General features: G+C 52.3%; 1 long non-coding RNA gene across 1 annotated transcript in view; it reads right to left on the minus strand.

Moving 5' to 3' along the window:
• LOC123577738 overlaps nt 1-26,763 on the minus strand; it is a 131,953-nt gene that overhangs the window by 32,994 nt on the left and 72,196 nt on the right. The gene's annotated exons all lie outside the window — the stretch shown is intronic.

The raw sequence follows: 26,763 nt of genomic DNA on the forward strand, positions 1-26,763 counted from the left end.
GGCAGCGGGCGGTTTCGTTTCTGTTGGTCAGTGGGATGCTTCCTGATGTCAGAGTTGGGCCGCAAAACCTATCCTGAGGTCTCGTTACAGCCCGCTCTGTAGACTCTTCTAACCTGTTTCTGAGACCGAAGTTTCCCGACTGTGGAAGTCCCTGACAAGACTGAATTACTTTCCACAGGAAAGATGGGGAGTGGGAAGCACAGCTTGGAAGGATTGTTGCCGGCCGAGGTCGCTAAGGCTGGCTGCCTGGAGGAGGGGGCTCGGGGCAAAGGCCCCCAGGGTGGGCAGCTCTGCTGTGGGGAAGGTGCAGTGTGCGTGTGTGTGCGCGAGTGCGTGTGTGTACGTGTGCATGTGCATGAATGTGCGTGTGCGTGTGTACAAATGTATGTGTGTGCATGTGTGATGTGCACGAATGTACGTATGTATGAGCATGTGTGCATGAGTGTATGTGTGTGCATGTGTGTGTGTCCACGTGTGATGTGCACGAATGTATGTATATGTGTGCATGTGTGTATGCATATGTGTGTGTGCGTGTATGCATGCATGTGCACGTGTGTATGGGCATGTGTGTGTGCGTGCGTGTGCATGTGTATGTGTGTGCATGTGTGCACGTGTGAGGCGCACGAATGTACATATGTATGAGCATAAGTGTATGTGTGTGCACGTGTGATGTGCACGAATGTATGTATGTGTGTACAAATGTATGTGTATGCACGTGTGTGTGCATGTGCACGTGTGATGCGCACAAATGTATGTATGTGTGAGCATGTATGCATGTGTGTATGTGTGATGTGCACGAATGTATGTATGAGCATGTGTGCATGAGTGTATGCGTGTGCATGTGTGTACGTGCGATGTGCATGCATATCTGTATGTGCGTGTATGAATGCGTGTGCACATGTGTATGGGCGTGTGTGCATGCGTGTGTGCATGTGTCTGCATGTGTGTGTGCACGTGTGATGTGCACGAATGTATGCATGTGTGCTCATGTGTGTATGTGCAGGCATATGTGTATATGCGTATATGCATGTGTGTGCGCGTGTGTATGGGCGTGTGTGTGCGTGTGTGTGCATGTGCGTGTGTGTGCATGTGTGTGCATGTGCATGAATGCCAGCACCAGCCCGCTGCTGTCGGTCAAGGCCAGCAAGTGGGTGGCCGGGAGTGAAGGCTGAATACTTAGGCTTGGGCAGTAGGTCTTTGGATCCAACCAGGAGGAATCGGAAATAAAAAGATCTGGCCTTTCACCAGAGATAGTCTGGGAACAGCGACGTCACGGCCACGTCACGTTGCTGTAAACGCTCCTAAGCAGACCAGCACTGGTGCCCTGGATGCACGCTGAGTGAGTGGCCTCTGTCTGGAGAGGCTAGGAGGATGCTGTTGAGTTGGATTGTGTCCTCCATAAAGACGTGTTCCAGTCCTGACCCCTGGTACCAGTGAGTGTCACTTCCTTTGGACACAGGGTGTTAGCCGACGTAATTGAGGTAAGGTGAGGTCATACTGGATAGGGCTGGGCCCTCACCCAGGGACTGGCACCCTATAAGAAGAGGGAAATGGGGCACGGAGGCAGGAAGCTCGTGTGCAGATGGAGGCGGAGAGGCATGTGTCCACAAGCCAGGGACACCGAGGCTGGCCAGCGGTGGCAGAGGCTGGCAGAGGCGGGAAGGACCCTCCCGAGAGCCTTTGGAGGGAGCCTGGCCCTGTCCACACCTCGACTGTGGGCTTGCGGCCCCCAGAATAAATTTCTGTTCTTTCGAGCGCCCTCCTCCCTGCCAGTCTGGGCCATTTGTTATTCGAGCCCCAGGAAAACAACTCGTTAGTGACTGGAACTCACGTCTCATTGGCTCCCGGGTCCTCCCTTCTCCTTCAACCGTGAGGCCCCCGCGGGCAGTTAGGACAGATGGCTTGGGGGACGGGTGGGCTTTGCCACAGCCCTCGAGTCCCTCTCTGAAGGTTCCACATGGGCTTGGCTCTTAGATCATATTCTCCCTTTGCCTTGAGCTCTGCGGGTTCAAAGCCAAAACCATAAGCAGCTTAATTACGGTCTGTCCTGGAATTACCCTAACCAGCCAAGCCAGGGTCGTGCTGGCCGTCCAGGCCGCTAACCCTTTGTTCTTCCTGAAAGCCTCTTCTTAGCTGCGGTCACAGGAGGATTCAGCGTTGTCCCAGGAGGCATGACGGTTGCCTCCTCTGCTCCCTGGGCACCGGTCACATGAGGTTGGTATTCTTGACCAAGTCCTTGTGGCATCCTTTGCAGAATTCTGTTTTCCGACGCAGGCCCTCCCTGCCCTCTAATTGCACACATCTGCAGGGCCTCTGCGAGCAGGGGCAGCTCGGGGTCCATCGGTGCAGGGCAGCGGTGGCCTGGTCGAATTTGCCACGGCTCTGGGATTAAGGTGGTGAGCACCTGTGCGTGGGCAGGGAGCACCCGAGGAGGATTGGGGACGGAGAGCAGGTGACACTTTACACAGAGCTGAGGTGTGCCAGAGGTCAGAGGTCAGAGCCAACAGACCCTCCGGAGTCACGGCTTCCACGACAGACCCTCTCTAGTCCTCAAGAGGCAGGCGTCAGGCCGGAGTCCCGATCGCGGCTACCTCGGTCACAAGTTAGGTGACTTTGGGCAAGGTACGTGACCCTGCTCAGCCTTACTTTCTCCGTCTGAGAAATGGGAGAACAAGAACACCTACTGCGTAGAATTAGCGAGGTCAAGGACACCACGCCTGTGAAGAGCGGGGCGTGGTTTCTGGCTCGTGTCCACACGTGGCAGTGGGTAGCCCTTGGCAGCCGGTGCTGCTGACATACGGTCCCCCGAACCCAAGACTGTGCTGCGCGGCTCCCGGGCACCCCAGGTGCCTCCCCGCTCAGCCCTCTGCACCCCTTTTCTCACGTCCGCCTGACGAGGACTCTTGTTGGTGCACGTGCAGGGCGGCCCAGAATCGCCAAGATGGAACCTGCCCTGGAGGAACCCCACCCAGGCGAGGGGTGGGATTTGGTGGGTAAGTACCTCGGGTTGCCAGTCCCTCAACAGGGTAACTCTGGGGCGTATTGCACACGGTTTGTCAGAAGACCCTGGGTGTCGGGTCCCCGTTCCTACAGCGGTAGTCCTTTCATGGGTGCGGTTTCATCGTCTCGTCTCCCACCCCCGACTTACTTCCCCTCTTGCCGACTTATGCTTCCCGGAGGTACCTCCCAGAGAGTCTACGGGCACCCAAACCCTTGTCTCAGGCTCTGCCTTCATGGGGAGCCCACACTGAGACAGTTGCTCTATGGAGGCCATGGAGGAAATGTGGGGCAGAGAAATGACAGTGAGAAGAATTCAGGGAATAACCGACAACATCTTAAAAACCAGCTAACGACAGCAAAGAAAGCACAAATTCATGGCCTCGGAGGCTGGCCACCATTTCTGGGGAGCCAAACATGGTTAGGCTGAGCAAAGCTTGTAGACATAAATGTCGGTGAGAATCCCCTACATAGATCCTTGGGAGATGGTCTTGAGCGGTCCTAGGGTTCCTTACTTTATGTGACGAGATCCCCTGGAAACCACACACTGCCTTGTGATTTTTTTTTTGCCTGTGCTAACTAAATACCCTTCAATGGGATAATATTTCGTGTCTTTGAGCCCAACTGACTCCTAGTTATATATGCCTTTATTCGATTTTCTAATTTGTATTAATCAATTATAATTCAACAAAGTTAGTTTCTTCATGGAAGAGAGGCCCTTCCCAGATGTGCTTTGAGTGGGAAAATAGCGAAAGATGTCTTTTATATTTAAGGCCAATACCGGAACCCTCTGATTCCACGCGATATCCCTGTTTTACAGAAGAGGAAAATGAAGCCCAGAGTGGCCAAGCGGTTTGCTTAGGTTGCACAGCTGGACGACAGAATGAATACTCGAACATATTTCAGGACGGGTTTGAAAGGAAAGGCAGCTGTACAATGGCATGTAAGCATAAGGACTTATTTATTTCGTGCACAGGCATCTCTGAGGTCGGCGGAGGTTGGACTAGGTTTGGCCGATCGAGGGTGGACTCATCTGTGCCAGGCTCTGGCCGGGGCACGTCCTACTCATGGTCAAAGACAGGATCGCGAGAAGGAAAACCCAGCTGTGGGAGCACATATCACGCCTCTGCTAAATCTTAGCCAGAGCAAGCCGCGTGGCCAAGCTTAAAGTCAAGTGGCGAAGAAATACGTTCCTCCCGTGGAGGATGGGGCTCAGGAGGGAGTGAATGCTGTCCAACAGTGATCTGGTCTACCACAAGGGGACGGATCTCACGAATAGAGAGGTGGCACGTGAGGCACACATTTTGCTGGCACAGATCACCGTAGGGGCCGCATGGGTTTCCATCCAGAGGCTTAAGCGTGGCTTCCTAATCCAGCTGGGTTTCCTTGTTCACCAGCTTCCTGCAGCCGCGACGACTCCCTCTCCTGATGAAAAGTCTGCGAAGATCCTTATCTTTGTTCCTCTGGACTCAATGTGCCTTTTTTCCTCCAGATTTAAAATTTTGTGCTTTATCGCCATTTTCCAGCAACTTTGTCATGACGTACCTTGGTGTGGTTTTGCGGTGATCCTGCTTGGGTTGCGTTAATCTTATTGGATCGGTAGGTTTGCAGTTGGCATCAAACGGGGGGAAATGTTGGCCATTACTTCTTAGAAAACTGTGCCGCTCCTTTCTCTCTCTCTTTCCGCTCTTCCGAGAATGCAGTTACCTGCGTATCATTCTGACTGATGTCGTCCCACGAAACCGTTTTGGTGTAGGTGGTCTACCCTGCGGCAGCCACGGGCCCCGGATCTCTTCTTCTGCACCGACTAATCTTCTGTGAGGCCCACCCAGTGGAAATCTCACCTTCCAGTTAGCGTTCTCCGCTCTAAACTTCCAGTTAAGCTCTTTCTCGTGCCTTCCAATTCTTTGTCCATTATGTTCACGTTTTTCTTTAAATCCTTGAGCCTACTTATGAAAAGCAGCTTGAAGTCCTTCCATGCTAATTCTAACATTGCTGTCATTGTTTGGCTCTGTTTCTTTTGACTGATTTTTATTCCGGTTATAGGTCACATTTTACTGCTTTTCACATGTCTAGTAATTTTTGATTGGATGCCAAACATTACAAATGCTTGTTATTGAGTTGTTGGATTTGGTTGTCTTCCTTTAAAGAGGGTTGAAATTTATTTTGGCAGGAGCAGGAGGTTAAGTTACTTGAAAGTCAGCTTGATCCTTTTGAGGCTTGTTTTTAACTTTGTTAGGGAAGGTCTGGAGTAGCCTTACCTCTAGGGTCCCTTTAGCTGCACCGTGAAGGCATGGCCCTTCTGGAATCTCTGCTGCCTCTTCCAGTTTACTTACGGCTCTGAAGGGCAGCCTAGAGTTAAGAGAGTTGGATTCTGATCTGTGTCAGCCTGTCGATTTGCTCCATGGTGTTACCCAAATGACTCTACATCGCTTGGTCTTACTTTTCTCATGTGGCAGGTGTCGTGTGCAGTCTGGTCTTGAGTCGCCATATTCAGGCTGGTTTATTCCGTCCTTGGGGTTGCCTGGAGGTACGGGGGAGGGGAGATCGGAGATCCAACCAGAACTCCTTACCCGATTTCTATCGAAACAGCTTCGTATTCGTCTGCTTCCCATACTGAAGTTCTACATAAGGCTTTGCAGGAAGAATCGCTATTAAGTGAAAAATCTGAGAAACCACCATATATGTGTGTGTGCGTGTGTGTGTGTGCGTGTGTGTGTGTGTGTGTGTGTGTGGTTACATGTGATATGTGACATCAGCAAAATCAGTACGTTGGTCTATGTGAACATTATTAGCAAATGACTTTGAGGATGCAGGCATCCCTTTTGAGCTTTTTAATATATAAAAAAAAAGTGGGAGCGTAAGTTCTTATATAAGCTAAATCGATCCTCTGAATAAGAGAAATGTTATGTCTTTTTGGAAAATGTAAAATAATCTCACTGTAAAAACAAACAGCAGTGTAACACTATCCTATTTCCCTGGATAAATGAGTTTGAACTGTTTTTTCATCCACCCCTCACCCCTAGATTTGTAATATCTTTAATGGCACCATTAGTGGGTTCTCTCCCAAGTCCAGGTCAGAAGAAATTGCCTTAATTTGTCAACATTTTAGGCGATCGGGAGCTACTCCATTCACGTCTACGTGACTAAGTGTGCTCAGTCCAACCGAAGATCCATGCAGCCATTCAGGAAAAACTAGTCTCCACAGCTTTATTAAAGTGTTAATTTTTAGAATGGAAAGTACGCGTTGGCATAGACTTCTGGTGAAATTGGGTATAGCTTGGCTATTCCCAGTGGAATCTGGTTATAGCCACTTTAAAGGTAACATTAACCTTTGGGGTTGGAGTATTTGCAATGTAGCATATGAGAAATCGATCCAAATAAAATATGTGTCTCTTGTAAGAAACCAGGACGCTCTCATGGGCATTCGTTTGAATTGATAATGCATGAACAGAAACCAAAGTGTGGTTCGGAGGGAGGGCTCTATGCCAAACAAACCAGGGTTCGTGTTTGATAAGCGAGGCGGTGGGGAGAGGGTTAAGAACGTTTAGGCCACCTAGGTTTGGGTCTGTCTCCATTCCTTTCTATTTAAGTGACCTTGGGTTCTCTGTGCCCATCCATACCCCTCGCCCTCACTATTCAAGCAAATGCCCGTTTTCCAACTGACCGCACTTGTGTTCCTTTGCCTGAGGGCTCTGTCCAGCTATCAGAGCCGGTCCTGTTTACGTGGACAACAGGCTCGGCCAATGATGACGGAGCCAGTGAGCCGGTGGGGAACCCCCCGGGTCCCAGTCTGCTCAGGACGGGAAGGTGTGAGGTGCGTATTGTCCACTGCTCCACAGAACTCCCCAGAGGGATTACTCTGTAGGGGACCCCCGGGGGGTGGCGGGTGCATAACTTGCTTGAAAAGGTGCATTTGCAGCCTCCTTCCTTTCCCTGCCTCACGTCCTCACTCCCCTACTGGTGTCTTCGGGATTGCTCCCCGGATCATCTACTTGTGTGAGAATCCTTGCCTCAGGCTCTGCTTGAGAGACACCCAAACTGACCCGGGATGAAGACTTAGCCACACAAATAAGTTGCTGGCACGTAGCCTACGCTCCAAACACATGACCAAGTTCTTTGCGTCTCTGAGTAGGATCCAGGAGCCTGGGGTGCACCTAGCTTGTGTGGGTGGCAAAAAAACCACCCCAGCTCCAGGGCAAGAGGCGATGTGAAGAGAGGGTCGGGAAGCGCCTTGGGTTTACGCGTCTGCGTCCCCACCAGCCAGCTCGCCCCGGATTCCCTGAAGGAGGTCATGTGCACACACAGCTCGGACCGCGGAGGTCTGGCAGGGGGAGGAGAGTCAGCGGGAGAGCTCGAAGCCGAATTCCAGCGTTCTGGCTCAGGTGGAGGGTGCAGGAGGGGGAGTGAGCTCTGGAAATGACCCATCGCTGACGCTGTCTCCTTCCCCCGTCGCCCGAAACGGTGTTATTTCCTCCCTTGAAAATGTCTTCAGGCAAAATGTAGATAAAACGTGAGTGTTACTTATTAGATTACATTCCTTCCCCGCTAATCAGGCCGGCTTGGGCTACCGAGATTCCGTATCACTTAATGCCGCCTTTGTACCGGCCTCCCCTCCTTCTGTGTCCACTCCCACAGCCCAGACCCCTGAGATGCTGCCAGAGCTTGGGCTGGGCCGGCCCGGGGACAGCCGTCTTACATACAGCGGTAGGCCAGCACTTAAAAATAAAACCGCCCCCCGCCGCGGAGCGCCTCCTGGGCCGGCAGGAGAAGTGCTTAGGTTGAGTGGGCCTCTGGCTGCTCGGCCCGCAGCGCCTGGGGCCCTCACGGTCACGTCGGGAGGTCCCGCTGGGGACCCGAGGGGAAGCGGAGAGGCTTCTTCGAGAGGGCCGGTCCCGCTCGGGGCCAGCGGATTAGCGGGACACGTAGAATTTCCAAATTTAGCATTCAGGAATTGCTTCTTATAAACAAGGGCTGCCTTCGCCCGGAGATGCGGAGGAGATAATGCCAAAAAAGTCCCCCTTTGCGACTGAATTCTGTCATTCTGCAGCCAGCCTCCAAGTCGGCTGTTGGTGCAAATGAAGGGCCGCTTCCTGCCTGGCCCTCTGCGTGGGTGGTCGGGCTTAAAATGAAATATCCAGGCTGACAAATGCTTTTACAAAGGCCAGATTATAAACTGTAAACCTACTGTCAGCTGGGCAGAAGAGAAATCTAAATGTCTCTCTACCATTTCAAGGCTTAGTTTGGCTACAAGAGTAAAAGCCCTGTTGGAATGAGCAACCAGACCAGCCTCGCCTTGTAAACTGTCCCCGGGCTGCAGGGAGCGCGGACAAGGGGGTCCAGCAGCCAGGAAGCAAACGGCCTTCCCGCTATTTTGGGAGACCTGGCTACCGTGACGTGGACAAAGCTCTCCAGAACAAAGGAAAGGAAAGCAGAGTTTCTAGAAGGGACGAAGTGTAGGAGGCGTCTATACTTTGGGGGGCATTCAGACTCCCGGAGAGTTTCGAAGGGTGAATTAGTTCAGGGGAGAAGCTGGACCCGACGTGCAGACCGGGAAACACACGTGATGGGGGTCGGTCCAAGAGGGGAAATCATTTCTTGTCTCCCTTTGCTGTGTGTTTGTGGGAATGCAAACCCCTGGCTTCTCGCTAATAAGCCTTCTCTCCCAGATGCGAGGAAGGCGAGGGAGAGAGTGGAAGGAGCGGGCAGGTGCGTGATCGCACACGTTCACTGTGCCGGGCTCTCCACTCGAGGCGGGAGCAGCGGAGCCCGGGAAGTGCCAGTGAGGGGAGAGGGGTGTGTGGGGACTCTCCTCCCACCTGCCAGCCTGTTCCAGTCGGGCTAAGAGCACGAGCGTCTTTGTGAGCCGCGTAAAGCCGGGATGCCTGGGCACGGGCGGCTTGCCCTCTCTGTCCAAAGCCTTCCACCTGCTCAGACACGGGAAAGTTAGGGAATCTGGGATCCCATGAGCTAGAAAGAAGCAGGGAGGTTGCGTGGGGCGCACTGAATGGTCAGGCCATCCTTGCTCCACGAGCAAAACCACAGCAGGAGCCTCGGTTCAATGTTTTTATTCAACAAATATTTGTTGAGCATTCGCTACGTGTCAAGCACTGTTCCAAAAGCTTGGGAAGCACGAATGTGCAGAACAGGCAGGGGTCCCTGTTTTCAAGGGGCCGGGCTTCCAGGCTGGGAGTGGGAAACATAAGAAGGAAGTTGCACCGGGCGGGGGGCAGCTGGTGCAAAGGCCCTGAGGCAGAAGAGGGGGAAGGGCAGTGAGGAGTCCAACATGGTTGGATCAGAGAGAATGAGGGGAAAGTCAGGAGGTGGGGAGGAGGAGGGGGATGACAGACAGTCTAGGGATTCAGGACTCACTTTCTCACGTGGCCGCTTACACTTGCGTTTACGTTACTTAAAATAAAATCGACTCCTCAGCCACACTAGATGCGTTTCAAGTGCTCAGCAGCCACCCGTGGCTGCTGGCCACCATACTGAATGGCACACTTCTAGAACATTCCATCTGCTGGGTACCGCTACTCTAGGGTCTTGGAAGGACCCGTGGCGATCATCGTAAGAACTGCAGCTTCTACTCTGACAGACATGGGAAACTGTTGGGTTCTGACCAGAGGGCTGTTGTTCTCAAAGGGTCACTCCAGCTGTCGTGCGAGGAACATCTCTGGGGAGAAGAGGGAGGGAATGGCCAACGTGGTCCAGACAGGGCCAGAGGCCTGCGCAGGGCCACTCTGCACGTGAGTGGGGGAGCCAGGCTCCTGCCTCTCAGTCTGTGACGCTTCTAATTCCAAAGGGCCTTTCTTCTCTACGCATTAAATTATAAATGCGTACCTATGTGCATGTACATGTGTGCATACATGTGTCTCTATACATATGTACGCATGGATGTGTGTGTATAGATGTGTATGTGTGTGCAATATACTCACGTGTGTATATATCCACATTTACATATATGTATGTGCCTATCGGTATAGGCAATTTTTCCAATGACATAATTGTTTTAAACAGCCTACGGAAGTAAAATGCACATACCACAAAGTCCACCCAGTTTGAGTGTAAAATTCATTGATCGCTAGTACACTGGCCGGGTCGTGCAGCCGTCAGCCCAGTTCAGCCCCGCGTGTCTTTGGGGAAGGGACTCAAGCAAAGGGGTCTGTGCCCCCAGCCTGGCTCAGGTCGGTCCGAGCAGTGACCCGGCTGGAAGCCGTCCTCCCCCGGGGTCATGGAGGTGCACGCGCTTGTCACTGAGAATCACGCACACATAACACAGGCACGTCCTCACAGAGAGCCCCTCTAGAAGAGACGTGTCACATCTGTCCCTGCCCCCCGACACCCCTCTTCCTTCCTTGGCAGGAGGTTTTTCTCTCCATCTTTTCTTGGAATCTCCAAGCCTCTTGCTTTCGTGCTGGGTTTTCCAGCCTTCTGGCCAAAAGTATACACAGAGAAAAATATACAGAGAGGTTAGGCTCCTTTTCCCACTGAGCTAATATTTAGGGGAAAGAAGATTAAACAGATAGTCCAGGGCTGGCTTGTGTTACCGCATTATCCTTCAAAAAGTAAAGAATTTTAGGGAAAAAAATCCAACTAAGAGGGAAAAAGCTCAAAGCTCTTTAAGAGAAACGATCATAGGGGCGCCTGGGTGGCGCAGTCGGTTAAGCGTCCGACTTCAGCCAGGTCACGATCTCGCGGTCCGTGAGTTCGAGCCCCGCGTCGGGCTCTGGGCTGATGGCTCAGAGCCTGGAGCCTGTTTCCGATTCTGTGTCTCCCTCTCTCTCTGCCCCTCCCCCGTTCATGCTCTGTCTCTCTCTGTCCCAAAAATAAATAAACGTTGAAAAAAAAAATTAAAAAAAGAGAAACGATCATAGTTTATGCCAAAGTTGCAGGCTAGAATTGATTGAACACTTACTATGTGCAGGGCATTGGCGTTACACAGACGAGCAAGGTCAGGTCTCTGCCTTCTAGGTGTTTCTAGCAGGCCAGTCCTTCCTCCCTCCCTCCCTCCCTTCCTTCCTTCCTTCCTCCCTTCCTTCATCAGATATTAACTGAGGACCAGTGTGTGCCAGGTCACCTGTATAGGGATGAGCAAGGCTTTTTACGATGCCCATAATCCAGTTGAGGACATGATGTATTTTGGCTGAATTTTCACTAATGTCCGTGAGTCTGGAGGTGCCGGGTGCTACTTGGAGAACAGACAGCATAGGAGTTTGAAGGAGAAAGGGAAAAGCTGACACTTGGTGACCCCTCCTTCCTCAGGCCTTCCACCGAAGCCGGGTGTGGTGTGGCCCCTTCCACACTCTCCTGCAGCTGCTATTGCGTGGGACACACCGCCCCAAACTCAGTGGCCCGAAACAGCAATGGATTTACTAGGCTCATGGCCTCCGTGGGTCAGGAATTTGGACGGGACACAGCGGAGATGGGCTTCCAGCTGGGAGAACTCTGTGGTGGGGGGGGGGGTCGGGCGGGTGCTGGAATCATCTAAAGGCTCCTGCCTGGGCTGAGAGGGCCCCGAGTCTCAAATGCTCCTCCAGGGTTTGGGCTTCCTCAAGCATGGTGGCCCAGTGCAGTCAGGTTTGCCCACGGTGGCCCAGTGCCCCAAGCACGAGAATTCCAGAGAACAAGGCAGAAATGCCAGCACCCGTTCTGATAAGCCTTGGGAGCCTGCACCCACTTTCCTGTGGTTATCCGTGAGTCACAAGCCCCCCACCTGGACTGAGGGAGGGCACACAGACCCCAGCTCCCCCTTGGAGGAGGGTCAGACCATAGATACGCACGACGGATGAATACTGTTGTGGTCATCTCTGGAAAATGCAATCTGGATGACAAATAAGGAAACTGGGGTATAGAGAAGGGAAGTAAATTGCCCAAGACACACAGCTGCAAGTGACTCAGTCAATATTTGAGTCTCGGTGTCCAGACTCCCCCCTCCCTTTATCCAGATCACCGTGGGCAAGGACAGTCAGGGAAGGCTTCCTGAAGGAGGCGGCATGCATCTCCACATATTGTCCTTGCCTGACCACCTTGCCTTCTCTTGGCTGTGGCTGTTTCTCTGACCGCCCCCCCCCCCAACCCCCCTTCTGTGTTCCTCATCCCGTTTGCCTCCCAAAGACCGACAGCTGCAGTACAGGGGCAGGCTCAATGTAGAGCAAGGCCCCCGAAGGGCCGACCATTATTATTAACATTGCCCACCTGCCCCCCGTGGGTTCCGTTCCCATCCGGCCTCCCAGCTCGCCTGGACTAGAAGCCACAGCCAACGGTGAAACGTTGAGCGGCCCTGTCTGGAAATCTCGCACGGAGGCGACGGCTGGCGCAAGAGGCCCTAGCCGGTGACCCCACAAGTAGACGGAATCTAGGGAAACGGTGGGGGTGCTGGGCAGATGCATCATGGATTGCCGTTTTCACTGTTGCTGGGAAAAATCTGAGACTCAGGAAAACCAGTGGAATGTTTTACCTGGTGGAGTGTTAGATGGCAGGGGAAAAGACGCAGACGCACGTGACGGTGTGAACCTCGAAAACGTTTCGCGGAGTGAGAGGAGCCAGACGCAAAGGACCCCCAAGTGGGGCTCAGTGAACACGAGACACCCACAACAGGCGGAGGCCCAGACGCGGGAAGCAGACGTGTGCCTGCCCAGGTAACTCCAAACCCACCAGTTTTAGGGATTTACTTCTGTCGTTCTGTTTTCTCGTCTGTTTCTGGTGCTGATGCTGTTGAACGTGGAGTCCCAGCGCACAGAGAGTTCTGGGTCCTTGAAGTATCTGTGTTCTGGAGAGAGCGGCTCTCACGAGGCTGCTTTATTACACAGATACGCTTTACTGCTTTTCACTGCTGTGTAGTATTTTGTGGTGTGGATTTAGCATAATTTATCAAGCCAGCCCGCTGCTGGCGGACGCCTGGGGCATTTTTTAGTCTTACTGTAACGATGAGGCCGCGGTGAACGTTTTTCGAGAACGTCTTTGCCTCTCATGTGACTCTAGCTGTGGAGTGAATTCTTAGAAATGGAAAGTGCTAGATCGGATAATCTCATGTTTAAGTTTTTGATGGGACTTTCCGGCTTGTGTAGTTTGTTGCAAACTATGACCCTCCAATGGCATATAAGATCGCTTGCTCCAAACTAATTTTAGGCATTTTTTGATGGCTCCCACAAGGGGACAGGACGCAGAGGTCTCCTCCCTTTCCCAGAACCAGAGAGAAGGCAGTTGACGACCTCAGTGTGCATCCCCCCGCACCACCCCCCCCCCCGCCCCGTCACTCCACGAGCTCCCGTGGCTGCCCTGTGCTCAGCCTCCACAAAGCCCCTGAGGACGATGCGAACTGCCCCTCGATAGCCTTCTCTCTTTCTTCCTGTATTAATAAACCCCCTAGTTTGTTTCTTTGACTGAAGTATAATTGACACACAGTGTTACATTAGTTCCAGGGAAGTCCCTGGGTTTTCATCAGGCCCCTGGCCACCCACCTGCAGCCTCCCTTGAAGCTCGCGGAGGCCCCGGGACCACATTCCCACCTTCGGGACGTGAGTGGACATAACCACACGGCGTCTGCATTTCTTCTCCTAAGGAAGCTGCTGCCTTCCTAACGCTCTGTCTCTTTCCCCAGCAACCAGGAGACAGAGACCATACTCGGGTGGCCCCGTGAGACGGGTGGAGCCCGGGTCCCCGGAGGACCCAGGAGGCTAGAGGAAGAAGCCTCCCCATTTCTGCACGGGGCACATCACGGTGCAGACTCACCAGGCCGCTCCTCTCAGGGCTCATCAGCTTTGGGAGTGTCAGGAGACAGCCCTTGGGCGGGGAATTAGCATCAGGGACAGGCCCGAGTGGGACAGAGAGGCCCGGTTGACGATCACGTAATGGGCATCCCCACGGCCCCCCAGAAAGGACCCACAGCCCTCGGGGTCCTCGGGAACGCAGGTGGTTCACGGGCCAGCGAGAGGCTGCGTATTCGCTCCACTGGCCAGGGGCCCCGGGACGGCGGCAGGGATCACCCCAGTTACAGGCCGTGCCATTTCCTGGTAAGTGCAGGCAGGTTGGAATTCGGAGGCCGAGCTGCCTGGTTCCAGACGCTCCGGGGGCCAAACCGCCAACCCACGGCTGGAACGAACGCTCGTAAAAAGCCCCCACCTTCTGCCCTCCATCTGCTTCCGGGGACACGTCCGCGGCTCTCCTCCCACACCAACAGTGCACATCTGATCTTTCCCATCGAACTCCTCCGTGGCAGAGCATTGGGGCGCCTGAGACCTACTGAATCATTTGGCTGCTGGCGCGGAGAGTTCCTGGAACGAAAGGGAGCCGGATGGCCGTTGAGATTTTCTCCCTTTGCTCCTGACTCCTGGTGGAACCCTTCAGAGGGGAGAACGCGTCAGGGCGTTCGGGCAACCGGCTGGGATATCGAGTCCAGGGAAGGCGCCGGTAGGAGGCTTAGAAGAAGCATGTTCTGGATCCTTTGTCACTTACTTCCTGGACATTTGCTTGGAGCTCCTGCCCGTGGGGCTCGGCGCAAGCGGCTCATGGTATGGAATGAAGATGGCCTCACTCTCACCCCCCCCCCCGACCCCCGCCGCCCCGCATTTACGTCCATCCTGAAACTCCAAACGGGACTTCTGTGGAATTAAGGTCTTTGCAGATGTGTTCAAGGTGAAGACGGAAATGAGGTCATGCTGGATGGGGGTGGGCCCGAATTGCATGAAAGCATCCTTGTAAGAGACAGAAAGGGACACACAGACAGACATGGGGGACAAGGCCGTGGGGCGAGGCGGCGGAAATAGGAACGAGGCACGCACAAGCCGAGGAGCGCCAAGGATTGCCACAGATACCAGAAACCAAGAGAAAGGCACGGGACCCACGAGCCCCTGGGGACATCACGGCCCTGCTCACACTTTGGGTTTGGGCTTCTGGCCTCTCAGACCGTGACGGAATAAACTTATTTCGTTTTGACCCACCTAGTTTGAGGTAATTTGTTCAGGCGGCCGTAGGAAATGAACAGGTGCATGGCGGGGGGGGGGGGGGGGGCGGCCTCTCCTCCCCAGAGGATCAGGGTGTGCTTCAAGGAGGTGAGCGCTGACCGGAGCCCCGAGGATGATGAAGAACGTGTCGTGCAGACGGGGAGGAGAGACGAATTCTCGGCAGAAGGCACTGCCTGTGACGGCACACAGAGCCACGGACGGGCGTAGCTTGCCTGGAAAACTGATGGAATGTGTGTGACGAAGACGGCCAAGGGGAGGCGGAGTCGTGAAGAGCCTTTGGGCCTTGCTAACGGAAGTGGCCCTTCTGGAGGCAACGGGAGCCACTGACAGTGGTGGAACGGGGGAGACGTGTTATCATTTTTAACTGAAGATTACGTGCCTGTAACGAAGCGACCAGTGATGAAGGGTACAGCTCGGTGAATTCTGAAATATGAACACGGCCAGGTCAAGGCTCAGAATATTTCTAGCACCCGCAAGAGGCTCCCTGGGCTCTCTCTTCAGCCAAAGCTCAACTTCCCGGAGGCAACCACCACTCTGACTTTCACCAGAATCATTGATTCATTTTGGCTGTTCTTGGACTTCATATATGCACTGACTCATGCAGGGTGTGCCTGGCTTCTTTCGTTCGACATTTAGCCATGTTATTCTAAGTATTAGAACGTGGTTCCTCTCGTTCTCAGAATACTGTTCTATTGTATGAACATGCCACGGTATATTTATTTATTATTCTCCCATTGGTGGAGGTCTCTAGTTGGGGTTATCGTGAACGCACGTCCCATGAGGATTCTCCTACGTGTTTCTTGGCGGACATGCACTTTCATTTTGATGCGTAGGTACCTAGGACCGGAAGTGTTGTGCCCTAGGATAATCATACAGTCAGCTTTGGTGTGTACCATGGAGACATTCTTTTTCTTCCGGTGGCAGAATTCAGATTTTTATTTTTTTTATTTTTGTTGATTTATTTATGGTTAACTTAAATTTTTGTTAGCTAGTGTGCAGTACGATATTGGTTTCAGGAGAAGAATTTGGTGATTCATCACAGAGAACGCCCAGTGCTCATCGCAAATGCCCTCCTTATACCCATCACCCGTCTAGCCCATCCCCCACCCACCTGCCTCCATCAACCCATAGTTTGTTCTCTATCGTTCAGAGTCTCTTACGGTTTGTTTCCCTCTCTTCTCCCCTCCGCCCACTTCCCATATGTCCATCTGTTACGTTTCTTCAATTCTGTGAATGAGTGAAATCCCGTGGTATTTGCCTTTCTCTGATTGAGTTGTTTCGCTTAGAGTACATTCTAGCTCCACCCACGTCATTGCCAATGGCAAGATTTCATTCTCTTTGATGACTAATATTCCATTGTATATATATACCGCGTCTTGTTTCTCCGTTCATCTGTCAATGGACATTTGCACTGCTTCCATGGCTTGGCTGTTGTCCTGGAGACACTTGATGATGCACTGAATTGGGCAGATGTTGGGGGCAGTTGTTCTTGGTGATCAGTGGCTGCAGGGATTGAGGGAGAGAGGTGAAGTGGGCTCTAAGCGTTCAGCCTCCTTGGCGGTTGCGTGGGGATACAATCTCAGGAGACAGAGAAAGACAGAAGGAAGCATAGGTGTGGGGGGAGAAAAAGATCCAGTTGAACATCCTTCTTCCTGGGAATTTTCAGCCCTGAACCCAGAGAAGCAGAATCTGAGAGTATTGAGCAGAGCCACATTAATGGAACATTCCAGAAAGGGAATCCATGAACTCGTACGGGGCAGGTTCTCAGATGCCCTCATTCTGCCTTTCCTGATACTCGTTTGCTTCAACAACGGAATTCCTTCAAATCGGTGCCACTCGCTCCCTGTTTTGGAGCCAACCGAGTGCCATAACTCACGACCCCAACGTCTCGGGGCTTTATCCCGACACAGTCTATGTCTTCCTCACTTAATCCATGGGGTGCTCGGCCCCGTGCTGGTGTTCAGGAACCAGGCTGAACGCATCTGTGCTCGTGGGCCCCTCTGGGTCCCTGGGTGGAAGAAGTGAGCACAGGGAGATTTTGATAGGCCAGGTGTGGAAGGGGGGCGTGTCACTTCTGCTCATTGCCGTAGACCACGTCTAACTGCAAGGGATTCCAGAAAACGTGGCCCAGCCTTGTGCCCAGGAGGAAGGGCAGAACGGCTGTCCCCATGGCCCCATCACGCCCACCCGACGTTGTCCAGGGTGTGTCTGATACCACACCTAAAACATTCTCAGGAAGCCTAGAACTCAGCTACCTGAGGCCTAGGCTCTCAGCCACGTGGCATTCACTGTTTGCTTCTGCTCATTTTAAGGCCGTTTGCTTTTGTATACATCCAAGCCCTAGGCGTCAGGCCTGTTAACCAGGTTCCTGGAAATTCCTCAAACAACAAACTGAAGTCGGTTTGGGTGGGATCCCACTCCCCCCCCCCGTCAGGCGACTCCTGCTCTCTCCATGTGTTCACCCTTTCTCTTCTTTTTTTTAAAATTTTTTTTTTTTCAACGTTTTTTATTTTATTTTTTTTTTTTGGGACAGAGAGAGACAGAGCATGAACGGGGGAGGGGCAGAGAGAGAGGGAGACACAGAATCGGAAACAGGCTCCAGGCTCTGAGCCATCAGCCCAGAGCCTGACGCGGGGCTCGAACTCACGGACCGCGAGATCGTGACCTGGCTGAAGTCGGACGCTTAACCGACTGCGCCACCCAGGCGCCCCTCACCCTTTCTCTTCTTGACGACGAGGGGCACTTCGACTGAGCACAGTCCTCTGTCTCTCTCTGTGTCATTCTCTACCTTCCATGTCATTGGGTCTCTGCTGGAGGCGGGAGCAGGACGGACGTGGGAGTGTTGCCTTGCAACTATGCCCCAAACAACTGTGTTCTCAGGGCTTGAGTCAGAAACTTGCCTTCTTGAACCAACATTCAGCAAGGTGGCTGCCTGCCTGATACACCCACCAGAGTCCAAGCGGGAGGGCTTCTCTATCGTGAAGCTTTATAAAGGTTGCCTAATAAGTTACGAAAGCCTAAAGGAGAAACGGAGAGGGTTTCCTCCTCAGCCTGGGGGCAAATTACTTCCCTTTGCAGAGAAAGGTGTAGGTAATCCCCAGCTTACCTTACAGTCAAAGGGAGAGGACCAGCCCACAAAGCTGAGAGCGGTCACAGACCCCGAGCTGGGTGGCTGGAGGACAGACTCTAATGTCCTCAGATGCATGGACATCAGTCAGGCCCCACTCCTGCTTTAGAGCTGAGCCAACTGACTTGCAAAGCAAAAGTGACCTGCCCAAATGCATAACAGTAAAAACACGTATCCTGTCCTTATAAAGTTATCATAAGCACAATTAAACATGGCCACCAAGGCCCAGGAGGCCTTGGTGGTCTTAGTGTCCAGTTTCCCCTGGTCGGGGAACAGTTTCTTCATCTGTAAAATGGTAATTTCTTTTCAGAACGGTTGTGAGAAGCAAATGCAGAGAGTACTGGTCAAGTGTCTGGACCGCGATGAGCCCTCCGTAATCATAACCACTGGATGACACAGTTTTGGTTTTCTGTCCTGAAACCATCGTTAACAATAGGCCAAATGAGGCTTTCTCCGTTTCCGTCCAAAGGGTTCCGTCCTCACCAACCTGAGCCCTACTGGAGCCCGCGGCAAGGAGAAAATCCCAGTATTGACCTTCCATTTGCGACGTTCATATTTCTTCCTCACGGAATTGTTTGAAATCTGGCATTGAAGTGTTTCTCACTTGAGTGCTGGGTTTCTTAGTGGCGCCTTAAACGTCGCTGGCGGGGCAAGTGCCTCAGGAGCCACTCCCTGATCCTGGCCCGGGGCTCTGATGGCAATGCTGACATTTCTCGCTGTCCATGTTGTCGTGGTCCCGTGTTGCTCTCCCTCTGCGTGCCCCCCGACACACCGTTCTTCTGGGGACTCTGGCTCTGTTCCCACGGGACTGTATTCGCACCTTCGTGTCTCTGAACTTGCATAGCAAAGGGAAGTTTGTTTTAACTACTTCAGGCCTAGAACTGGGACTTCCTGAGGGGGGGTCCGACTACGGATACAAGTTCCACATTCAGTCTGGAAAACGGGCTCCCCCCCCCGTGAACACCCCTGAACTTGCCCCCACGTGCCAGCCGGGTGGTTCCAGGGTCACTTCCAGAGCCGCTGTTCCTTGCCCGCGGTCGTGTGAACTGGAGCATGTTGGGCCTCTCTCTCCCCTTGGCCTCTGAGAGGGAGGGGCCCGGGCAGCCCCCCGGCTGGCGAGAGCGCCCGGGGAAGTCACGGCTGGACGAGTTTCCCGCCTGTCCAGCGTCGGCCCCGGTTCTACAACCAGACACGATCTAGGGCGGAAACTCGGTTTCACTGAGCTAATGGGTTTGTGACGATATTTATGAACCAGATACCTGCTCCAGATGGTGACTGTCCTCACACGAACGCAGAACGTTAGTTATTTAAACAGTCTTGGAAACTGTCTAGTCTCCAGCAGTTTTTGCACCGTGCTCGGCAGAACATTCGGGTTCCAGGGCCCGGAGGGGGCCTCCAGGGCTGCAAGGGGTCCCAGGGGCTGGTTCCGGGGTCGGAAGGCGGAAGGAGGAGAGGCTGGGTGGGCAGAACTTTGGACCCCTCTCTGCTCTCCGACCTCAAACAGAACAACTGCATGTGATTTGCTCTACACACGGGGCCTCTAGTGTGTTTGTTTAAAGAAACGAATCTGATTAAAAATAGTTTTAAAACCATGAACCCAGTTCAGAGGCTCTCAATCCTGGCGGCATACTGGGAATCACTTGAGGAATTTTTTTTTTTTTTTTTTTTTTTTTTAATTCCAAGGCCCAGGCCCTACACCCAGACATTCAGACTTAATGGATCCACGGTGGGGTGTAGGCATCTGCATTGAAAAAAAAATCTTCCCAGATGACTCGAATGTACCACCAAGGTCGAGAACCGCTAATCTGGGCCAGCATTCTTTGTACACATGGAAAACTGGGGCCCAGGGAGGTCAAGAGGCTTGGGTGAAGCCGCTGTTTGTTCATCTGTGGGCTGGATTAGAACCCTTATCCTCCAGCTAGAGTCACTGCCTCTTGGACTCTACAATACACACACAGGAAGAGAGAATCCAGACATCCTGTATGCATGGGACTTTCTATGGTTTCATTTTCACATTTGAGCAAATATTTTTAGTTCAACACTTGAGTTTCTGGGGAAGAAAAGCCTCAAGCAGGAAAGGACATCGGTATTTATACTTCTGGGAAACACAGGCATCGGGGGTCACAAGCGAGTGGCCCCCGGACCACACAGGGCCGCGGAGCGACGGAGAGGCCCCGAGCCCTGGCTCCCAGGCTCACGGTTTAGCTTAACCGCTTCGTGCGCTGAGTTCCGCGTTTCCTCGGGAACACCATCCCAGTGCTAACTGGTTGATGAAGACAAGTTGTCAATACTGGGAAGTGTTCTGTGTTTTCAAGGTCAAGTTCAGGTCCCTCCCACCCCCGGGAATTGAAGAGAAAGGAGAGAAATAGGCATATGGCATCCATAGCCAAGTTGGCCTCTCAGAGTCACAAAGTCGTCGTAATTAACCGTTTTAAGGGCACGTCAATGGTGGTGGCGGGAGGGCGCCAAGAGGCTCACGGAAGACACAGCTGAGAGAGCCCTGGGACAGCTCTGTCCCTGCTCACGGTGGGGGCGGCCAGTCCGGGTAACCCCTGCCCGAGGCCTCACGGCCAAAGGGAAGGGGTCTGCCAAGCAGGAGCAGAAGCCCAGCACGTGGGAGGTGAAGACCAGGGACCGACCGACGTCTGGAGCTGCGAACGCTTGGGGGCCCCATGGGGAAATCGACGCACAGAGTGGGGTACACACGGAGGTCTGAAGACATCTGTCTGGAGCTTTTGCCTTCACCCCCCACTGCCATGCAGCGAGACGTCCAGGCCGCCCTCTGGGGGAACGCTGGGCCCTGGGAGATTTTCTTCTTCCCCTGTCTGCACAGCCCCACAGCCCTGTTCTGTGCCTGTTCTGTCCACGTCGCAGCCGCCGTGGGAGGCACACGGCTTGTCCCCTGGACCGCCCCACGGCCTCCCGTCCGCACGGCCCTCTCTCCGTCACAGTGCTACCTTCGCTGGAGAATCCCTTCCATGTTGCTCGCTCAAATTCTCTGGAGCCTGTGTGAATCAAATAACCTTTGTGAGCATTTTTGAGGTTAGAGATCTCTGGCCAGCTTGTGGATTATTTTTCCTATGGGTTAAGTGCTAAGCCCTGAATAAGTCAGCTGTGACCAGGGTAAGGGAGCGGGCGGGTGGGAGACACAGGATCCCAGGGACGGCGTATCCGCCTAGGAAGCAGGGGCACGCCAGAGTCTCAGCTGTGTCACACTGTGCATATCTGTACCCACGCACGTCTGCACCCTGCCTCTGTCCGTACCTATACCTGCCCCTGCGTACGGCTTCCTTTCTGCCCTCCCTTCCTTGGACCTCTCACAAAGAGGGTTGCAAGGCCACCTTATCGGCTTGCCGGTTTATTCCCTCTCGTCCTCTCTGCCTGCCCCATTTTCTGCTGACGACCGTTCTGACGTATTCAATGCAGACAGTTGTGTTCCAGCACACAGCCAAAAAGCCGGACTTCCAGGTGTGGAATCCCAGATCTGATATTGATCAGCTGTGTGGCTTGGAGCCTCGGTGCGTAATAGAGGGTCGCTGTGACCATTGCAAGGATGCGCGCACAGGCGCTCAGTATGAGGATGCCCGCGCACTTGGGACACACTGCCCTGTGCACGTGCTGCAGAGGGGTTGGTTCTCCACTGCATTCTCGCGAGAGCGATGCCTCGTTCTTCACGCGCCGGCACTTACGAGGATGTTTCATTCATGTCTATGGATTATCATTAATGTCTCTTGGCGTTAACACTTCCGCACGAAGATGCTTAATGGCGGCACACTTTTTCTCGTTGCCAATTGATCAGTGTAACAGTTCTGTATAACTGAATATCTGGGTTGTTCCCAGGGCTTTGCTATAAAAACAATGCTTCATGCTGTATCCACGCATGCACTGTTGTGTGATCTCCAGGTTCACCTAGGAGAACGCACCAGCGGGCACACACACGTGGTGGGGACCTGCCCCTCCAGGCTGCTGCCCTAACTCACGCTCCTTTAAGGCAAACGGAAGATGCTTGGTGCCCCTTTGCCCCTCACCGGGGCCCACAAGGTGCATTTTCCAGGCGAAACAGAAAACCTTTGGCCCTGAGATCTTGACTTGCAATCCCACCGAAGGCAGAGCGAGTCGCCATCAGAAAGGCACGCGTTAGCATCAGACAAGAGGAAGATGCCCCGAGAGAGACAGCTTCTGTCACAGCAGGAGGCAGAAGGACACAGAAGGGACACAGAGATGTTAGGTGTCTGATGTCACGGGGACCTCTGCTGAGCACAGAACCAGGAACGGGTGATGGAAGGAGGCGGGCAGGGCGGCTGGGGGATGGGGCGGGCTCAGCCACGTTTCCTGGAAGCAAGCTGCCTCCTGGTTACATATTACGTTCCTTGTGATTGTAAGTACGGGTTTGCCTTCCCTAATGGCAGGGTTGGGTAATGATGTGGTGATGGGGCATGCTTTACCCAGGAGGATCTGGGCTGCAGATTCCCGATTCAGACGGAATGCTTGGCTGTTTGATTTTCATCTGCCATCATTTGATTGTATTTATTGAGCTGGGAATGTGGGGAGGCTAACTCTCCCTGATTTTTTTTTTTTTTTTTTTGGTTGTTTTTAATTTGGGAATGCAGCTAGAGAACAGACGGTGGCTATTATTCCTACTGGATAAGGATCCCTTCACAATGCATGAGTTGGAATTTGCGGTGGGGTTTTGCAGGAGAGAGGCAAAGGATATCGGGTGGCTTGCCCAAGACGACCTGTGGCAGGGGAGTTGGGAGGTTTGGGTACAGGGGTCTCTGAATATAGGCCAAGGAGCTAGCCCTCCCCCCTTCCCCCACCAAGAGCCATTGAAGGGACTCGGTGTGTCACAGGTGGTTTGTGGCCTAAGTCGTGTGTCAGTTAGGAATGCTGTAAGCTGCAAATAATGCACTTAAGACCAGTAGCGGGCGTCGGTGGGAGGTTATCTTTCTCACAGGTGGATAAGGTTGCACGGAGCGGTCATCTAAGCAACATCGACGCTCCAAGGCGGCGTCTTGGAGATTTTCTTAGCTTCTGCCCCGACACGTGGCAGCTGTTCTGAGCATCCCATTTCCGGACCTCTCCAGAATCTCCTTCTATTACACATCCCCTTTTCATTTATTAAAAAATTGCTTTATCCCTATTTCAGAGAGCTATATGGCAATCTCGGGCGGGGGGGCACTGGTTTCCAGTTGAGGGTTTCTGGGACGGATGGTTGTGAGCCCAGAGGAGGTCCCCATGAGTGTCTCATTGCTCATCCCTGCCTCCCCCCAGCCCCACCGCAGGCAAAGCTGTTGGGCAGCCTGCTTTCCTAGTTCTGATTCCATGACTGCCACCTTGTCTAGCCCCCGCCACCCTGTCTAGCCCCCTGCCTTATTATTGGACAGGCAGCCAGGAGTAGAACACATGCTCTGCCTCCGAGGCTTAGACCTGGGTTTGACTCTCAGGCCCACCACTCTCGCTTGTGTGACCTTGGGCAAGGGTGTGAGCATGCTTCTGAGCCTCAGTTTCTCCCTCTATCAAATGGAGACGAGAATACATAATCAAGAATTGTGAGACACAGAGAGAGAGAGAGAGAGAGAGCACTAAATAGCCCTAGCACTGCTCCTGACAGTAGGTTCAGTAACTGGTCACCTCTTGTCATGATTTCTGCTGTTGGGGGAGGGGGGGGGATGGCAGACGAGCCAGTGACTCTGCCCTGAGGACATGAACAAAAAGGGTAAAGTAAATGTGATGGGATTTCCTTAGCCTCTGATCCCACTGGGGGTGATAGTGAGGGTGTGTGTCAGGGGTTTAATACACAGTGTGCAGGCTGTGGATTCGAGAAGAGCTTTCCATGTGCAGCCAGGTGCTCAGGATTAAACCCCTGCAGCACCTGCCACGTAGATGTAAAAACCCATTATAGGCATTGCAGGAAATTGCACTGGTTGAGGTCCTTCATCTGCAAAGAGGGCTCTTCTTATCCACCGTGTGAGTGATGATGACCAGATGTGCTGGAGTGGAAGCAAATAGGTACGGCCGCCTCTGACGATTACCACCAACCCACCGAAATTCCTGCCTTCCCATCACAGAACAAGGGGACTGGGGACTTGGCATCATGGAGAAACTGCCAGGCACTGCAGCCCTCCCATGTCTGTAAACCACTGCACCCAGCATCGTGGGGGTAGTCAAGGGGACCAGCTCCAGCTGTCTTCCATGGGATCCTTCTTTGGAATGAGCTTCTGGAACAATTGCAGGGTCACCAGCAGTGGTGGGACGTAAATGGATAGATGGGGGGAGGGCCAATTTTAAAAAGCCACATCTGAGCATCTGGAGTGAATCTGATGAAGAGTTGGTGGTGGATGGACTCTTAGACACTCAGTTCACTCCTCAGTTCAAACTCCTTATGTGACAGATGAGAAAACTACAGCCTAGAAGGGAAATGACTTGCCTAAGGTCATGCAGCAAGCTGGCGCTAATGCAATTCAATCCATCCATCCATCCATCCATCCATCCATCCATCCATCTCTCCATCCCTCCCTCCCTCCCTCCATCCACCCACCTATCCATTCATTCACCTACCCATCCACCCATCTGTCCATCCATTCATTCATCCACGCGGTTATCCACCCACCCATCTTTCTTTCTTTCCTTCCTTCCTTCCTTCCTTCCTTCCTTCCTTCCTTCCTTCCTTCCATTCATCCACCTATCCATCCACCTACCCATCCATCTACCCCTCCCTCCATCCATTTCCCTACCCATTGATCCCCCACCTACCCATCCAACTATGCATCCACCCACCCACCCACATACACCCATCCATCCATCCATCCATCATTCAACCAATCAGATACATACTGAAGATTTCTGATGTGCTAAGCACCATAGTAGGGCACCAACAAGCAGATCAGATCCCCCTCTTCAGAGAGCTTACATTCCAGTGGAGGAGACAGGTTAGAGCAAATCATGTATTTAATTTCAATTGGGGTCATTGTTATGAGAAAAAATTCAGTGTCCTAGGAGAGAGGATCCTGGGGGATCGGGAAGTACCCTCTAAGGAAGTAATCTTTAAACTGAGACCTGAAGAATGAGTAGGACTGGCCAAAGGAAAGCGTGGTTAGACATGAGTATTTCAGGCAGAGGGAAGTCTTGAACAAGGGAAGGAGCATGAGATACTGTGAAAATGAAGGAAGCCTGGAGGTGCTGGGGAGGCTGGCAGCCTTAGAACTCAGGCTTGCAACTTCCAGGCTGAGCAGTCTTTCCACAATGCTCTGCAGGTCCCATCCCCTGGCTTTTACCTTGTGGAATCAGTCTTTCCTCTGATTCTCATGTTTGGAAAGAATTGGTAATGAAAATACACAGCTGCTTCATTCTAGAGAAGATTCATTCCAGACCAGAATGGATTTAGGGGTTGGAGGAGAAACCTGTATTAAGTAAATATTAAAATACCAAATGATTTGGCACACCCAATAAATAAATTATCTACCCAAATAAGACGTCTGGGGTTCTCCATCCTACGGTGGAATGGGTTTCCTAGTGATGTCAGGACTCTGGGTAGCATCTCTGAAATCTTCCTGACCTTCTAGCATAGTCACAGGTGGCAGATGTTTTTTAGGCATCGTACCATTGTAGGATTGCTTCCAAAGACAGGTAGAAAGAGAAGCAACCTCACCCCTTTTATCAGGGAGAAAAACTCTTTTCCAGGAGTCTTATAACATTCTTTCTTTCATGGCTCATTGACCCAAACTGGGTCGTGTGTTCTCTGTAGGAAAGGCTGGAAAAGTGATTGCCTGGATAGATAAGGAAAGAGATTTGCAAGTAGCTGCTGGGCCACCAGCTGACACGTGCCTTTTGCTGTTAGGGCAAGAGAGCCACCGAAGGAATGAGTCCTCTTTCCATCCCTAATTATTTAGTCCTGGTGATTATTACCTATTTCTGCAGCTCATGTTTATTAGTATTTCAGTGTGTGACGTGGTGCAGAAAAAGCTTTTGACACAATTCAATACTCAGCCAATAAGGAGGGAATTTACTGAACCTGGTGAAGACCAACTCGATCGTCAAATGGAGAAGAAAAAACAAACAACCCTGATCCCTACCTCACACCATATACAAACATCAATTTAAAATGTATCAAAGATCGAGGGGCACCTGGGTGGCTCAGTCGGTTAAGCATCCGACTTCGGCTCAGGTCATGATCTCGCAGTCTGTGAGTTTGAACCCCACATCGGGCTCTGTGCTGCCAGCTCGGAGCCTGGAGCCCGCTTCGGATTCTGTGTTTCCCTCTCTCTCTGCCCCTCCCCCACTCATGCTCTGTCTCTGTCTCAAATAAACATTAAAAAAAATTTTTTTTTAATGTATCAAAGATCTAAATGCAAGAGCTGAAACTACGAAGCTTCTCACCTTCACAAACTTAGGGCAGGCAAAGATTTCTTAGACATGATAGAAAACACACTAATAAAAAAAAGTGATAAATTGAAATTCAAAATAAAAAAATATTTGTTCTTTAAAAAATACTATTAAAGATGGAAAAGCAAGCATCAGATGGAGGGAAATGGTTACAGTATGCATACTTAGATATTGGCTTGTATCCAGAATACATAAGAACTCTTACAACACGATATTAAAGAGATGATCGACACAATTTTACAAAGGACTGAGACCCTTCACCAAGAAGGAGAATGTCTAATGGACGCACGAGAC

The sequence above is a fragment of the Leopardus geoffroyi genome, chromosome E2 (genome assembly GCF_018350155.1).
Source record: "Leopardus geoffroyi isolate Oge1 chromosome E2, O.geoffroyi_Oge1_pat1.0, whole genome shotgun sequence".
NCBI classification, from domain to species: domain Eukaryota; kingdom Metazoa; phylum Chordata; class Mammalia; order Carnivora; family Felidae; genus Leopardus; species Leopardus geoffroyi.